We start from the raw sequence: 17,702 nt of genomic DNA, 5'->3' as shown, positions 1-17,702 counted from the left end.
GAGGTGGCCTGGGCCTGCAGTGCCTTCTGATGAGCCGGCTGGGTGGAGCCAGGCAGCCCAGCTAGGGCCAGAGGGCCCCAGGGGTAATTAATCTGCACTTCGAAGAGCAACTGCTCAGTGTCCACCTTATGGTCCAATCCAGTTCCCCTGAGGCGGCCTGGTGCGGGGGCGGGTTGCATCCAGCCTCCTGCCTTTTCAGGAAAAGCTTCAGTTGCCCTGGGCCTGGTGGGACTGATCCAAAGAGATTCTGGTTGAGAACAGTGCCTGCCCAGCCCGCAGGAGGTTCTGCGGCCCTTCTGGTCCCAGACAACAGCCTGTGAGGGTCTTACTCTTGAAATGCCCTGCTCTGAGCTGTTCTCCTGACCCCCACAGTCTGTGCCCCTCGCGGTATCTGGGGCTTCAGAGAGCTGATCCAAACTCCTTCCTAATGGGGGTGGTGTCCCAGCCTGCAGGAGGTGGAGACATGCTCCATCCCTCCTTCCTGGCACTGGCTGGCTGAACTCACAGGACACAGGGATCAGGCCCCCAACACTCAGGCCCAAAGCCCACTCTCACTCATCTGTCTCTCCAATATAAGCCTTCCCGAGGGATGCTGGGGGGTACCTGAAACAACACAAAATAAAAAACACACCCTTGCTCTCTGAGGATCCAGCACCCTTGAGCCACAGATGCAAGCAGAAGGGGTTATAAAATCATCCCAGGCAGGTCTCTGATCTCTCTGCTGGCTGGTGACAGTGAAGCTGGGACCCAGAGTCTCTGCTCTGCTCTCACTTCCAACTCTCTTCAGTGAGAGTCAAAAATCCCCCACCTTCCCTGCACCCCCTCCACAGGCAGGATCAGTCCCTGTGCTCCAGAGGTGGGGCAAGGGGCTTCAATCCTGCACTGGAGGTGGGATAATGCCTCCACCTTCCTCAGGCAACATGGTTTAGTTGGTATCTGGGGCTCTGCACATTGCCTTTCGGGAAAGCAGAGGGTCTCTCAGAGTTCCTCTGGGTGCAGCCGTCAGCCCCCCTCTTTCTTCGGACCCCAACACCGCAGCGCAGCTTTTCTAGCAGCCAGCACCCAGGGCGAGCCTCTCCCCGGGGACAGCCTTTAGTCCGCGCACTCTCTCCCGGGAAGGAAAGGACCTGGCCGCCCAGACAGACAGGTCCCCGAGTCCCTCTCCCAATGCTACGGGCCCTCCTTCTAGTCTCTGCTGCTCGGGGTGTGGGAGCCCTGCGTGGGGATGTGACCCCACACTTCCAAGGGGAGGGAGCTTTGCACCCCATATCACTGGGGCCTCTCAGCCAAGCATCAACGACAGGGGGGCTCCCCCTCTCCAGGACTCCCTCTGTCTTTCCACTTTCTCCGTTCTTTCTTCAGTGCTCCTTAGACGAAATATGTCCAATGAGTTACACTTCTCTTTTTCAAGCTGACCGTACAGATTTTAGCTGGAAATCCAGTCCGTGGCTGGGAGAAGGGCACACAGCCTCCTTTCATGCCATAGCCACCTTGCCCCCAGTCCTATGAGTATAGTTTTAAACTTGTAGACCCCCGAAAGAGTTTCAGGGACCCCGGGGGTTCCTGGAACCAACTTTGAGAACTAGTGGTCTAGCAAAATATGCACACAGGTGCACAGGTTGTTCCCTTCAGTACTGTTGGTAACGGAGAACATTGGAGCAATTACATCTTTGTCAACAAAGGATAAATAAACTGCAGGACATGATGCTGTGAAATACTGTGCTGATCCTGTGGTAGAAAGAGGGAGGGCGGGAGGTTGAGAGGTGGCTCAGATAGACAGATGGATCTTTAAATTACATGGCCATGGGGAAAAAAGCCAGCTTCAGAATATTACATAAATGTGTGATTTCTGTAGAAAAGTGCCATAAGATGACCATATTTTTGGTGGTACATACACATATTTATAAATGCTTGAAAATGTCTAGAAGAGTCCACATCAAAGTGATAGCAGTGGCCACTAGAATCAGTAGAGTTTGTACCTTTTGAAAATTTGTAATTAAAAAGTACTATAGTTTAGCTCTGTCTCTTTATTTTGCCCACTTTATTAGACACCTACCTAAAAAATAAAACTCTCCCAAGGTTTTGAGATATTTCCCGAAGCCTGAAGTGGTGTCATCACTGCTTATTATGGAGAGTGGTTTAAAATGAGGATGCCAGCTCCAGAGCCATTTAGGAAACTGACAGTCAGAGGCTGGGGTGTCTGTCAAGTTAGACTTTGCTCTTAGGAGGTTCCCAGGCCCCAGACTGGTCCCCAAGTTGGGCGGAGCTGGGCCAGGACAGAGCCGCCTGCCTCCTGCTCTTTGCCCTCAGGCACACACAGGGGCTGCCCTGCATGTTTGCCCCACAAGAGAATTTGCTCTCATCTAGTTTAATGAGACATTGCCAGTGTTGGGACCCGTGGGGATCCTGTCTGGGTCAGCATGGAGTCCTTGGAAACCTGTGTGTGTGCGTGTCTGTGTGTGCACTCATTCTTGCTCACAGGAGGTGTGGGTAAGTGTGTGTGCAAAACACACGAGATGGACAGTGTTAGGAACTGGGTCTGCTATGTCTCAGGGACATGACTCAGCATGTGACCCCTAAGAGTGCCCATTACTTCACAAATGCCCTTGCTGTGGCATGTCCTGTTTCTGACGAGGCACATATTACCTTAGCATAGACCCCCGGGGGCCGACCATTGCTACATGCCCACCTGCTGCCTGTTACTGGGCGCACTGGAAGACCATGTTTCCCGGCCTCCCCTGCAGTTGTGGCGCCCGTGACTGGGTTTGAGACAATGATTGCTTGTGAGGGTCATCTGTACATTTCTAGTCCTAGCCCTGAGCATGTGGACATTTGTCTGTGCTGTCCCCGCTTACCCAGTGGCCAGAAGTCAGGAGGCCAGCAGAGGGCTCTAGAGAGAGCAGGCCTGAGAGAACGGGCTGAGTAGGAGGCAGGAGTCCTGTGGAAGGCCTCCTTGTGAACGGCTGATCACACCAAGGTGTCAGGGGGACCAAACCTCAATTGGGGAAAGCAGAGTGTGGTGGTTGGCAGAGCAGCTAGAAAAATTACCTCGATAAACTTTCCATGTGCAGCTGCGTTTTGAAAATACTCATGAAGGTGGTAGACAGTGGATCATGTCATGGTGACTGTTTGGATAGATTGATGGCAATGACAGAGCTGGCATTTGGCTTATAATGGGGATAAGGTCCCTGGCTGTTTGGTGCTAGTGGTAACAGCAGCAATGGGGGAATGGTGGTGGGGAACAGTGTCAGCTCATGGGGCTAATGTCTGTGGCTGTGATGGAGAGAACGGGGAGGTGGCAGATGTGATGCTAGTGTGCAGGCCGTGATGGGTACTAAGGGTGGTGTTGATGGCTGTGTGGGGAGGAGAGACTTGTCAGTGGCCATGGAGAGCTGGCTCTGTGGCTGACTGTGGTTCTAAAGGGGACAATGGTGGCTGGTAGGGGATGGTTGCTGGTGGCAGTGGGAGGCATTGATGATGGAGTTGGTGACTGTGGAGTGGGTGGTTCTGTGGTGAAAGCCTTGCTGGCCTGAAATGGAGCAAGAGGGATGATGGAAAAGGGAAATCCATGCTCCCAGTGGCCCTGTTTTCCTAAGGCTCTTGTGGCAATTCTCTGTCCACCTTGGGAAAGCCCTGCATGGCCACTGAAGTTCCCTTCACTCCTTGCACTCTCAGGGGAATCATCAGCTGCACTGGTACCACTGGGCTTCCCAGGCTCCTAACAGGTTCAGTCCCTAGGATCAAGGCCTATAACCATCACTGCACCAGACCTGTGGCTGCACACGTCGGGCTCAGGAAGGAAAAGGGGCAGAATTTATGGACATCTCATGTGGGGACTTGGAGGCAGAAGAGCCTGAGTTCTAGGGGGCCCAGGAAGTTTTCAAGGCAGCACTTTTCAGATGTGGAAGGGGACCTGTCTGGGATCATGCCTATGAAGTGACTGTGGGGGCCTGGACCTGTGTTCAACTCCATACCCTGCAGGGAGAGCAGTATTTTCCTCTCTGGGTTCGACAGGGTGCAGGAAGATGACCACTGTGAGGTGCTTCATATAGGGCCTTGCACATGCCATGTGCCCAGTAAGCAGATACCAGCTTTGACCATTGTTGTCATTAGGGAGCAGTGTTATAGCTGATTCCTAAGGCACAGATTACAGACTCTCAGTCTATGGACTCCAGCTAGTTGATAATATATGTTATATTTGCCCTATTGATATATCAGGTGCATTTTTTGTTTAATTGCCAACAGTTGAATAATTCAGAGATTTCACATAAAAATCTAGAGTTCCTCTCTCTCTAGCAGAATGGAACACGGGGCCGCTGGGTCCACATCTCCACATGGCAGCATTTGGCTGGACCTCTTTGGATGGAACACGGGCTCTCTGATTTGCCACAGTCTCCACCAGTCTCAACTGTCCATCCCTCATCCTGAGTTTGGGGGTCCTGTTCCAGCTTCTCCTTTGTGGACCAGTGCCCTTCAGTGGCACACTCTGCCCACTTGGATTTCCTAGTGGCACCTCCTGAGCCATAGGACCAGCACAGGGAACTCCTTCAGGGAGGGACGGGACCTTGGTGTAATTATATTTGGATTTGGCTTGGCCAGTAACAGCCCTAAGTAGTAACTCGTACAGTGGAGAAAAGATTAACTTAACTGTTGACACCGGAGTTCCTCTGAGAAGAGACGTGTCTTGTTTGAAGAATCTGGTGAATGCGGTAGAAGTGGAACCCCAGAGTTTGCAGGGGGGCACACTTAGGAGCTCTGCCCCTGGTGGGAGGAGAGTTGTCCAGGCCAGACCCCTTCTCACAGCTCTGTGGGAATAAATGGAGTTATTTAATTCATTTGGTTCCTGTTAAATGGGGTGGTGGAAAGGGTGACTGACTCCCTCTTCCCAATTTGCACCAGAGAAATCACTGAATGAGAGAAAGGCATGGGCTTCAGGGGGAACAACAGAAGCCAGACCCTGCAGAGACTAGGGTGGGGGGTGGTGGGGGTGCTGAGTATATGCAGCAGTGGAGGAGGTGGGGACAGACAGAAGACGAACTCTGTCACGCCTGCTCTTGCCTCTCCTTTGCACAGTGCTGCACACTGGTCCCCCAGGGCCCCAGGCCCGAAATCAGCCCTGGCCAGGGAGGCAGGGATGGGCCAGTGCCCCAGGCACCCCCTCCTCCTGCTGCTCACCCCAAGACTGGGGGCTGCAGCTGGGGGTCCCTTCCTCTCCTGTTGCTTCTCTCCAGGGGCTTAGGAGACCTTGGCCAGGCAGGTGGGCAGTGATCAGAGCTCTCCACACTGAAGCTTGGTCAGCCTACAGGGCTCCCACCTCAGCCTGTGAAATACTCATTCCCAGAATCAAGGTGCGGGCAGGGTGGCTTCCTTCTGGGCTGCAGGAGAAAATCGGTCCAGGTGTCTCCCAGGCTGAGCAGAAACACGCGTCTCAGACCAGCAAGCTGAATATGAAATTCCCCATAAATACACCCAGAAACACCACCGCACATTTTCTCGTGGGTAGGTTCCCACCCAGGCAAATGCACCCACTGGTGAAAGATTCACGCTCTGCCCACAAATGTCAGGAAGCAGCCTGAAGGCTGAACAAACCTGAGTTCGAGGGGGGGGGAATTAAAGAGACAAACAAAGTTATGGGATCAGGAGGACTGCCCTGAATGAGGTGCAGCCCCAAATGGCTCCAAGGCCTTTATTACTAGTGAGTAAGAAACAACTGGTAAGGAGGTGAGGCCGATACAAAGTAGTTCCTTCAAGCTGCACAAACACACTTTCAGAGTAAACATCCTGCCTCCTGCATGGGCCCAGAGCTTGGGAATTATCTTTATTTCGGTTCCTCACAGGAACTTGTGGGGAGGGTTGAGTCTTGGCTCCAGGCCCTCAGGCTACGTGCCCCATGTCCAGACAGGTAGCCGGCTCCCAGCATCCAGGGTAATTGTGGGGAGGGTCAGTCCCCGACTGCAGACCCTCAGGTGGGTGGACCATGTCCAGACAGGTCACGGGCTCCCAGCACACAAGCGGCTTCCTCCTGTGGTGGGTGGTGAAGAGGCCCCTTGACCATAACTGGGGGTGTCATGGGCTCAGTGAGCAGGTGTCTGGGCTCAGCTCCCAGGGAGGGGACCATGCTCTGGGAGGGCCATGGTGGGGCTGCCTGGTTCCCTGGCTCCCGCCCTCCTGCCTGCAGGGGCTGCAGGAAGCTCCAGGGCGGGCGCAGGCCTGCAGGGGCCAGTGGAGCCAGAAGCAGCTGAAGCTGGAGCCGGGGGAGCTCTGCAGGCGACCCCCCAGGGCCAGTCCCTCTGCCTCCCAGGCCATGAGCGGACCTGGGGAACAGACCCATGCAGGTGGGAGGAAGCGTCCCGGGTCCTAGGAAGGAGAAGCTCCTGCTGAGGAAGGCCCGCGGGCCCAGACACAGCGGACCCCTTCAGGGCCCCGAGGGTGGTGCCCCGAGGCCACCCCAGGCCCCACCGCCTCCGAGGGCCCAGCTCTGCCCCATCCAGGGCCACCCACAAAAGGCCCCCGGCCCCCCGCCGCCCCAAACGGGCGCTCCCGGGGGCTGAGAGGGGGGGTGACAGGTCCAGGGGCTGGATCCCGTCTGGGCGAGAACAGCCTAGAGGAAGGTGAGCCAGCTCCAGGGGCTCCGCTCCCCCGCGGGGTGCCCACGGTGTCCTGGGAGCCCTGGGGGGGCGCGGGAGTTGCTGGTGGGACAGCAGCGGTGAGTCGGAGGGAGGACAGGCCACTCATGAAAGGGACGAGGGGAGTCAGGCGCCCAGGAGGCCCCGGGAGGGCGAGCGGAGGCTGCACCCAGCGCAGAGCAAGGGGAGCAGGAGGCCCAGGAAGGGAGGAAAGTGGGAAGAACAAGGGGAGCGCGGGGGGGGGGGGGGGGGGGGGGGGAGCGGGAGAGAGTCTCTGCGGAGGGTGCGGGAAGGAGTGAAACTCCTGGAGGATGCTGCCCGCAGATCAGGAATCCTGTGCAGGGCCTCAGTCCCCAGGGGCTCCCGCAAAATGATGAGGACAGAGGGCGGGACACGGGGCACAGTGGTGGGTTCCTGTTGGAGCTGCGCGTGGTGAATCGGTTATTCTTCTACTTTCATGTCTTGAAATTCCCATGATGAAGAGTAGGGGGAAAGCTCTGGTGGCTTTTCATCCCGGGGACTGAGTGGCCATTCCCACCGCTGTCCTAAGGGGACACCTGCATTCGGTACTTACTGCCTCAGGCTCCAAACCTGACTGCCACTCCCCTCGCCCTTGCTTTGTCCTGGACCCCTTTCCCTTACCTTGGCCTTTTCTGTGCACCTGCTCCTGGAGCCAGTCTTTCTGAAGCACTAAGCTAGTCTGCAACACTGGCTTGAAGAGCCTCACATGGAAGGTCAAGGTCATAAGCCAGGACACAGCAGTGCAGGCCTGCAGGGCCTTCCCCTGCCCCTGAAACCAGCTTCACCCCAACAGGCACCTTGAAGGCGGCCAATGGAATTGCTTGTTAACTTCCCACCACCATGGTCCCCTTTATCCTCACTTCTGCTGTCTGTGGATTGTCACCTGCTGTCAGCCCTGGTGCAAAGATAATTAAATGAAAAGTTACAGAAAGAAACAATTGAGAAGTTTTAAATGGTGCGATGTTCTGAGAAGCCTGGCGAAATCTCGGGCTGTCCTGCTCCATCCAGGATGCTTTACTTGCCACCTGCCCTTGACGTCTGTTTTCAGACCAGTTGTCATAGCATTGCACTGCTGGTGTTGAAATAGCCCTTACTTCACTTCTAATGGCCCTAAAACGTAAGCTGGCCATTTGGATCTGCCAAAAGGAAGCTGTCAGGTGCTTCCTTTAAGTGAAATGGTCTGTGTGTAAAGCTCAGTACTATCTACAGTTTCAGGCATCTATGGGGGCTTGGAATGGACCCCTGCAGATAAAGGGGGGCTGCTGTATTTTATCTTCTGCCTCTAGATCTATTACTTCTGCTTCCAAGGCTTTTTTTCCTTTGCTCGCTGTGGTGTTTGTCTGTCCGTGTCAGTCATCTCAGGGACTCTTCCCATCTTAGGTAAAGGAGCCGCCTTCACTTCTCTGCCTGGTGCCGTTGCACCCGGCACTGTGTGAGCAATTCCTGAGTGCTCTAGTTTTTCTTAGAACATTCTTTTTGACTCTTCCTTGTTTCCTTTCACAGCCTGTTGAGGTAACTGACATGCAGTGTGAACTAAGGGTGTCTCAAGAGTAGCCGTTTCCATGTGCACTGGTGTGCTTTCTCCAACCAGGTTTAAAGTCCCTGACAGCAAGGATGGCGCTTACCAATGTTCCCTAAAGGCCTGTCACTCAGGTGTCCAGGGAGTGTTGGTCAGTGATGACAATTTGTGATCCTTGCAGTTGATAATCTAGGAGCTAGTGAGCAGTGGATTGATTTTGATGTTAGCATGTAAATTTAGATACTAGTTTTCAACAAGTTTGAAATTATTTTAGGACACTTTCCCTCCAAAAACTGGTGGTACATTTGGTGTTTGTGCCACTGTACTCCAGGAAAGCAAAGCTGGGCAACGTGTAGAATATGGGGCTCTGTCAGCAGATCCAGGAGGGACACAGCCCAGTCGCAGAACTACAGAGGGGAAAACGGGATGTGGAGGTGTATTGACATCAACGCAAATGGTGAGCCCACAGATCCTGAGGGGAGCGTGTATGCAGGCTGTTGTGGGCACTCAGCAAGTGCCCCATGTCTATTAAGCCGCCACAGTCGGTGGTTTCAGCTCTGCCAGTTCCTGAGGATTGAACGTCTAATGGTGCACAAAGCAAGAGGAAAGTGGGATTTGTTCAGTGTCGATTTTTGTGATTTATATCTATCCTTTCCAGCGGAGTCTTGGTGAACAGCCTCTCGTGCAGCAAGCTGAGGAGACAGTGGATGCCAGGAAATGGAAGAGAGACAGGCTAAAGGAGCATATCCGAGGCCTAACGAACAGGTAACGTGGCAGCGCTGTTACATTGTCACTTAAGGAAATGGTCTGTTTTGTAAAAATATAGAAACTATCCCAGGAATTAAAGCCCAGTAAGGGGGCCGGGCTGTGGCTGCTGATTGGCCCCTTTCTGTTCCCATCTTGATGCAGCCAGACCCAGACGCTGATGAGCAGGGTGCCTACCTTTTCTCTTTGGTATATTGAGCCCTTCAGAGCTTGAAAGCAACGCAGGTGCCCACGTGGTCAATCTGAGAAGTCCCAGGAGCAGGGCCAGCAGAACTGGCTCTCTTCCCTGCAGAGGCCCAAGGTGGCCCTCGGGTCAGGAGCATGGTCCTCCATCCCCAGGCTCATTCCCCTCTCTGCCTGTGTGCAGCTCTGCATGGTCCCCCACAGTCAGGACAGAACAGGCCAGTGCCACAAGGCTCTTCCACTACCCCTTGTAGTCACCCCCCCACACACTGCTTTCAAAAATTTTTTTAAAAATGAAAACAGAACACTATCGCCTCTTCTGTACTCTGTCCTTGCTTGGTGACCCTCTCTCTGGTCAGCGTCAGGGAGGCCGCTGTGATGAGATCATGACCTTCCCAGTCGGTATCTGCTCCCTCCTTGTAGCTGATCCCAGGGTTGTTGGAGGAACAGGTCTAATTCGGGGAGTGTAGACGAAGGGAGGTGCATGGTCAGCATGTGAGCCAGTGACGCTTACATAGCGGATGGTATTGCTGTTTGAGGAAGAACTTGGGGATGCCTTTGGATCTTTACATGGTCCAGAACCTTAATGGTGAGGTTTTGTTTCTTGCCTTGTGATAGCCCCACTCCCGAGAACTGGCCCGGCCACAAAGCTGTGCGGCAGGTCGCCCCCCCCTTGTGGTCCGCAGGCTCCATGTCGTCACCATGGCGGTCCTCGCGGTCTCCCAGCCCGGTAAGTAGGACAGATGTTGATTGAACCCCACCATGCAAGTTCAGCAAAGCCTGAGGAGCTGTGTGAGGGTCCCCAGACCATGGGCGGTGGAAGGGCTCTGGGACGTGTTTTCGTCTCCTGGGCCGGTGCTCATTCCACTGGCCTGGCCTTCCAGCATGTCCTTGCTCCAGCGCCTGCTCCCGTCAGCCTGGCGCCTCACTGGGGCTTTTACACATGGGACTCGGGCTTTCCGATGCACGCACTCGCCCAAATGAGTCCTCCTTTGTGGTGTGAGGGTCCCCCAGTGACAGCAGTGTGGGGTAGACGCTGTGTGTCTGCAGCTCGGCTCCACTTTCCAGCTGCCACCGGGTGGCCTCTGCAGTTGCTCTAGTGAGTTTTGCAAGTAGCCAGTGTCCTCAGGAGCTCATTACAGGTTAGTTAGTTACCTTCTGCCCGGCAGGTGGAAAGTGCAGGTCATACTGGGCACTGGGGGCAGGGACAGAGGACAGCCTCAGGCTCTGGGTCCTCTGTTCCTCGGGTCTCCCGGCCCTGCACGCACCCGCTGCTTAGGGAGTCAGCCTTCGCAGTAAGGGTTTTATTTCTGAGAGGCACGCTCACCCTCCCACAGAGCCGAGTCCCACTCTTCCCTGCAGTGTGATGGAGCCGTGGGCACTGTTCCTCGTTCCTTGTGTTGCCACAACTCGGCGCTGTTACAGGGCTTTCCCAGCCCCCCGCCCAGTCCTCCTGTGCCACACCAGGATCCTCTATAACCACATGGTTTGGCTCCGACAGAATATCACAGAGTTGTAGCAAAAGCCATAGACCCCAAGCACCTACAGCATGTCAGGAATGTACTGGACTTGGAGGTATGAGGCTATTGGTGCACTTCTCACTTAAACCTTCACTAATGGCATGAAGGAGGCCAGAAATGACTTGTTCCAGGGAAGTCGTTATGGTGCTTCAGCTGATGGCATCCCCTGAGACTTCTGCCAGAGCAAGGAGCCCTCTGGATGCTTTGTCCATTAAACTCCAGTTTTATGAAGTTTGGGGTTTTTTTGTGTTTTAATTTTTAATTTTGTCTTTAAATTTCAGAGAGGTAGGGAGATGGAGAGAGAGAGAGAAACATCAATGATGAGAGTCACTGATGGGCTGCCTCCTGAACGCCCCCTGCTGGGGATCGAGCCTGCAACCCAGCCCTGTGCCCTGACTGGGTATCAAACCCCAGTCCCCTGGGTCATGGGTTTGATGCTCAACCGCTCAGCCAGGCCTGGTGACCAGTTTGGTGGTTTTTTCAAAAGTAATTTTGTAGCATTTCTTTTTAAATAATTCAGTGAACAGATTAATGCTTTATGATACACTTATTTTTTGTGTCTAAACATGTCCAACCATGTTCAAATTATTCACTTTTTATACACCAATTGGTATGAAGTAAATTTTATTTAACTTTCATTATTTCAGTAGTTTGATGCAAAATTAGCATTTAGTATGGAAATGAGGAAGCAGAGAAATTATGACATTTGTTATATGATTTTTATTATCTATGCAATAACGCTCTGCCAGCAAAGAGCAATTTTTTGCAGGTCTACACATAATTGAATTGCTACTTTCAGGTTCTAGGTGGATAGTAATCTAAGTTTACATGATACTTAAGAAATAAATGAATTATAGATATACCACATTTTATTTTTATTTAAATGTATGTACACATTATAATAAAGTAGATATTTTGATTTTGTTTTTAAATTTTGTTTTGTTTTTTTGTTAATTCTCACCCAAGGATATGTTTTCCATTACTTTTCAAAGAGAGTGGCAGGGAAGGAGGGAGTGGGAGAGACAGAGAGAGAGAGAGCAACATGGATGTGGGAGACATACATGGACTTATTGCCTCCCACACGAGCCCCAACTGGGGGTAGGGAGGGATCCCCAACTCAGGTACGTGCCCTTGACCAGAAATTGAACCTGAGACCCTTCATTGCATGGGCCGATGCTCAAACTGCTGAACCACACCAGCCAGGGCTAATTAAGTAGTTTTAATACAATTATGATCACAGTGTTTAAGTACATTTATTACATTCATTGTTTCTGGGCTTAGCTTTGAGCTAACAGAGTGGGGTACTTCTACCACTTCTATAACGTTGTTAGAATAGTATTCTTACATTAAAAAGCGGTAAGTAGGCCCAGGCAGTGTTGCTCAGTGGTTGAGCATCGCTACGGCAACCTGGAGGTCATGGCTGGATACATGGTCAGGGCACATCCCCGGGTTTGAGGCTCAATCCCGAGTAGCAGGCTTGCAGGAGGCAGCCCAAGGGTGAGTCTCTGTCATCATTGATTTTTCTATCTCTCCCTCTCCCTTCCTTTCTGAAATCAATAAAGACATTTAAACAATGGTAAATCAGAGGAATGCTTTTGTTTCTTAACCCTCGCTAATGGAAGAGTAAGTGTAAAATTGAAGAGCTTCCCCTAAAATAATTCTGTAAAAGTATTTGGCACCAAAGTGCCTATAAAAGTTTCATACATAGACATATGGATGTGTGTTATTAAACAGGAATTCTTTATCCCTGCTTAATATGTCTGCACGACAGTTCAGACCTTTGTTCCATTGGGAGGAGTCATGACACAGCCAAAGCCATACTCAACTTTTTTAAAACAAAGGGGGGTCCAGAAAATGACAGGTGTCGTCCAGTACACTGGATCCCCTGGAGGCCATCCGATCGTGCTCCCACTGGTAAAGGAACAGTACACCCACAGCAGGCCCCCAGGAAAAGGTAGGAGGGCGACTTGGCTGCAGGTGGGTAGTGAAGGCTGGGATCTCCCATCTCCCTCCTGGGAAGGTAGAACCAGCCAGAAGGAGTGTTGGATGTGCACACGTGTGTGTAGGAGCCTGAAGGGGGCATGCTCCATGCACACACGTCTGCCTCCTTAGGTATGTTAACAATCAAGTAGAAAATGCAAACCCAGGCAGTGTTGTGGTAGTTCTGTCCCAGAACAATGTAGTCACTTTAGCATGAGAAGCCTCACGGATCGTGTCTGTGGTGGGAGGGACGCAAATCTCCAGAGCTGATGTCCACACAGCTCCTTTGCAGAGCACAGCCTGCGAGACGCGAGCTCAGCTTTTGTTCCTGTGGTGCGCGTGCCTTGCTGCCCATGCTTCTAGGCCTCAGTGTGACAGCCTCGCCATGGCATGGTATCCTGCAGCTCCATTTCTCACCGTCCTTCTCTGCCGCAGGCCCTCGGGACCAAATACCAAAGCGAGGATCCTGCGTGGAGGCAGCCTTGACCACATGGAGGCGGCCACTGCCCAGCCATGAAGCCCTGGTCATCAGAGCTGGGCTTCCAGACCTGTTTGTCTACAGCCATCACTACACCCTATCTCCTGGCACCAGGCCTCACCCCAAGTGAGTGATGGGTCCGTCCAAACCCGAAGGGATGAGCGTCTGGAGCCCAGGGTCCTTGGGGACCCCTACTCTTGGAAGCAGGAGGGGCCTCTGAAACTAAGGTGTGGTCAGCAGATAGGCTCAGCTGTGGAAAGGCCCTGGCATCACACAGACACAGGTTCCGACTCAGCTCTGCCTGCAACTGTTTTTGGACAGATGACGTCACTGTCTAGAGGCCGGTCCTGAGCAGCTTAAGGGAAGGCCCTAGTGTCATTTTGAAAGGGATCTGGGGCTGCTGTCAGAGAGAAACTAGGACGTTTGAGGCCCAGGGAATTGTAGCCCTTCTCGGGGAAAGAGTAGTGACTGGTGGCCCAGGGGTTGTGCACTGTTCCTGGTAGGAGCTGCTGGTGCAGGGCTCAGTCTCTAGGGAGTCAGCTTCCTCTCCCAGGTGCTGGATTCTTTCCTTGTCCTTCCTCCGGCCCCTGAGAGAACAAGGCCCCGGGGAGCACCTCTGCTTTTGGTGCATTACCCTCAGGTTGGACTCTGCCTCCGTTTGGAGTCCCAGTCATTGCACAGGCAGAAGCCTGGTTTAAAGTTAAGTCAAATAGAAGTCTGGAGACTGAGGCTGTCCCAGCAGGAGAAATGGGGGGATGGAGAGCACAGGCAGGTCCTAAGGGACGGTCCACACGTCCCTCCCTCCTCCAGGTGCTGGACCCCACCACCACTCAGGCGCTGGGCCGAGTCAGAGGTGGCCGTTTGGCAAAAGGCCTGTTTCGCCATGGGTATCCCCGGTCCCCTGTCTCACAGCCTTATTTTCACCATAGGCTAGACTTCAGATGACAGCTTTGTGAGCGCTTCCTGGAGCTCGACTTCACCAACTGCAGGCAGCATGGTGAGTGGGGGGTGTGCTGTGCCCTTCAGCCTCGGTTCTCATGCCTGTTTTCATTCACAGGACTTGTCCTTCCTGTTAATTCCTATGTGGAAGTTCCACTGACACAATGGGTACAAGTAGAGTTGTAATGCTAGAGTGGGAACGGGGGACCCACCCACAGTTCCTCCACACTCCTTCCCAGCCCTCCGAGGGGCCTAAACATGCAGCTTCTGCTTACGTACCTCCAGTGATGGGGAAGTCACTACCTATGGAGTGCCCTCCTTCTGGAGGCTCTGGCTGTCCTTGCTTGAAGGAAGGCCTGGCGACCCATGCAGAGAGCACTGACTGCAGGAAGGTCTCGCTGTCCTCACTTGGAGGTTAGTTGCCCAGAGCAGCTCCAAGATGTAAATTTCATCTCAGAAATTGTTAGAAACACTTGCATCTGATTTAGGCCTATTACAAATGTCTGCAGAAGGGAAACAGTGAATTATGCCACCCCTCTCAAAAATTAAAAGTTGTCTGGGTTTTTGTAATTTCTGAAACACAAGATCCTAGAATGGTGGGAAACTCAATTTTTAATTAAAACAAAGACTGAGAGAGTTCAAATGGGACCCAGTCTCTGAACTGATCAGCAGTAAGTGTAGGAGTGAGGGTCGTCTCCTGCCCTCTCCGCTGCGTAAAATATTGAATGGTGCTGGCACTGATTCGCACACATAGACGCTTCCAGCTGACGGGTGGAGACAGGGCTGGGGTGACACAGCTGGACCCTCGGAGCCCTCTCTCCTCGCCCTGGGGGAGGATGACGACAGGAGGGGTCGGCCACCGCTCTCGGAAGTTTCACTCGCAGCCCGACTTAGGCTCACCCTCGGACGAGAGGGTTTCCTTCCTGAGGGCTCTGGCTCCTCGAGCTTCTCTTCCCGAGGAGGAGGCGAGGAGTGTGCAGCGAGGGCTCCAGGATACAGGGGTGGTGTGGAGGCCGTTGATTTGTATTGCAGTTGCCTGTTAGGGACACATCCTTTTCAAAGGCAGAGGTGGCTTTTAAGTTCAAGTTTCCCCTTCTCAAAGAGGGGACTCGTTCTGCTTTTGTGCCTTCAGGAAAACCAAGTATTTGTGGCTCACCCCACATGCCCTTGCTAACTGGTGTTTTCCAGCTGCTGCTGTTTGTGGCCCGCGCCAGCACTTGGGACCTGGGTTCCCTGTGGACCCGGTCAATCCGGAGCAGACTGCTTGGCGGGGCGGGAAGCAGAGCATCTCCCAGTTTGTCCCCGGTTCTCAGTGCAGCTCAGCTGCTCACCAGCTATGAGCAGGGACCGTGGAAACTAGTCCCTGTCCCGCAGTTGTTAGTATGCAGCTAGATAGACACTGATGATCCCGGGGACAGGGACCTGATACTGAACGTGCTGGAAGAATGGGCCAGGAGGGGAGGTCTGCAGGCCTGGAAGGGGCAGCCTGCTCTCGGCCAAGGCAGTGCCCCCTCCCTGTAGCCGCTCTCACCCTCAGACCCGAGGGCTGTGGTGGACACTCATGCAGGTACAGGGCAGCCGGGAGGATGTTTCCCCCACACTCGTCACAGAGAAGGTTGTTTTTTTTTCCCCGTTTAGGGCAGACTGTGTGTGTGTCAATTGTGGGTCCCGATGTCTTCCTGGGTCAGGAGTTGTTCGCACGTGCAGGTGGTTCCTGGGCTGCTGAGCTGTCCCACAGACTGACTTTCCCTGACATGTCTAGCTGCCTGGGGTCTGACTCCACTTGCTGGTGACCCCTGCCTCCTCCGCATGCACTCCTTCCTTTCTTCTCCTCATGGTGTCCATCCACCTCAGGGGACACCTCCACTCGGCTCCTCCAGGCTGTGAGGTGCTGGCAGAGGGCTGCAGGTAACGGAGCAGGGTCAGACTTTGGTCTGGGGGCCTTGGAATGCTGCTAACCTGGTGGGAAAGGACACTGGTTCCCTGGACACTGGAAGCCTGGCCCACATACAGCTGCTCAGCCGGGATAGCAGCTTAAAGGGAACAATTGTAGGGTGGCCGTCCCCTGCACAGTCCAGAGTTACCCTTGGTGGCTCCGTTCCTACATCCCCCTTGTCAGATCAAGAGAAAGGTGTAAGTGGCAGTGAGGGTTTCGAGTGAGGCCACTCTGGCATTTAGGAGCTGCTGGCGTCCTTTCTGTTTCTTGTGGCCTAAGATGAAGCCCTCACCAGGTGTCTGAGCTGGTGGCCTGAGAAGGAAGAGAGGACAATGTGCCCAACAGCTCTCTGCCTCCCACTGAGCTTGGTCGGAATGAGGAGCAGTTGGAAACCGTTGGCTGTGTCCAGGCTCCCAGCCCCGACCCTCCCATCCAGTGGATGTGTTTTTGGAAACGGCTTCCCTCTCTAGGTCTGTTTTTCTGCTGGTGAAGTTGAGGGGCTGCTGGAGTGACACATGGCTTTTCTCCCTGACCCATGTGTGGCCCCGGCCTCAGCATCTCAACCAAGGGCTTTGTGTGTGGTGGGGCCCAGCTAGGCTGTGAAAGGCCCAACAGGAGCGGGAAACTTCCGTTCTGGCCAAGTGGCCTGCATCGGAGACATCCTGGGTGAAAGAGGGCTGTTTAAGGACCCTCGTGGCCCTCATTTGGGCCTTTCACTTCTTGCTCTCTTCTCTGTAGGACATTCCCAGCTGCCAGGATGACCTGCTCAGTGACCTCTTGAGGAAGGCCAATAATCTTCCAACCATTAGAGTTTAGCCAAGACCCCCTACCAGGAGAGAAGGGGCCGGGATGCCCACCAGCTCTGCGGCTCCACCATGAAGATGGCTGTCAGCACCTCCGAGGGGAAGCTGCTGAAGCCAGGGCCTGTGTGAGCCCACCTTGAGACCTGCTGAGGCCGAGGCCCCACCCAGACCCGCTGAGGCGGACCCAGCCTCCCCAGAGCCTGTCTCTGGGCAGACCCCAGCAAGTGTACATAGTGTGTTGAGGGGAGTGTGTCCGAGATGAGGTACACGCCTGATTTGGGAGTGGGTGTAGGTCCCCAGTGTCCCCATCGTGGGTGAGATCTTGACTTCTTATTTCTGAATAACTCCTTGGGATAGTAACCGCATTTCTTATATTACATATGTTTGTACACACTTGTGAAATGCAGGTATTTTGAGGGTGATCTAGAGGGTGTCTCTCCCAAAAATGTACATAAACTTTCACAGCTGATAACTCCCTTAATTTTCACTCCTTTTCAGGTGGGCCCAGCACACCCTGTGGTGCGAGTGTGGACCGTGGCTGCCTGTGCCTGGTCTCCTGGACTAGCAGCTGCAGAGCCTTAAACGCACCGCTGCCTCCTGACGACGCCGGCCTTCTCTCTGTCCTCCCGTGGTGGCAGGAATGGGGTTCCCCTGCGTTTCTCCCGCTTCTTCTGTCAGTGAAGACACTGTGCCAAGCCCTAAAGGGTGACACTCCCAGGTGTGGGACATGTATCTACAGCCTCCAGGCACTGCTTTCTATTGAACAAATCTACTCTGTCCTGGGGATGTTCGTAATGCAGGGACAAAACTGGGGCCCCAAAGCAGACGCTATTTCAGCACGCCCCTGCGGAGCACCTGTTTACAACTTGTTGACCACCTTTAAAGCATGTGTGCCTGTGCAGATACTCAAGGGCACACAGGCTCACAGGGCT

At 53.6% G+C, this 17,702-nt stretch overlaps 1 long non-coding RNA gene across 1 annotated transcript; it reads left to right on the top strand.

Moving 5' to 3' along the window:
• Positions 1–13,129: 13,129 nt before the first annotated feature.
• On the top strand, positions 13,130–16,802 carry LOC308563127. Its single transcript, XR_013999745.1, has 3 exons — positions 13,130–13,218; positions 14,022–14,089; positions 16,706–16,802. It is a non-coding gene; the product is annotated as an uncharacterized lncRNA (long non-coding RNA).
• The last annotated feature ends 900 nt before the right edge of the window (positions 16,803–17,702 follow it).

This window comes from Miniopterus schreibersii (assembly GCF_964146895.1).
Source record: "Miniopterus schreibersii genome assembly, chromosome: 10".
Classification (NCBI taxonomy): Eukaryota; Metazoa; Chordata; class Mammalia; order Chiroptera; family Miniopteridae; genus Miniopterus; species Miniopterus schreibersii.
The sequence above is the reverse complement of the archived record's forward strand: the minus strand, read 5'-3'. Positions and strand labels throughout refer to the sequence as shown.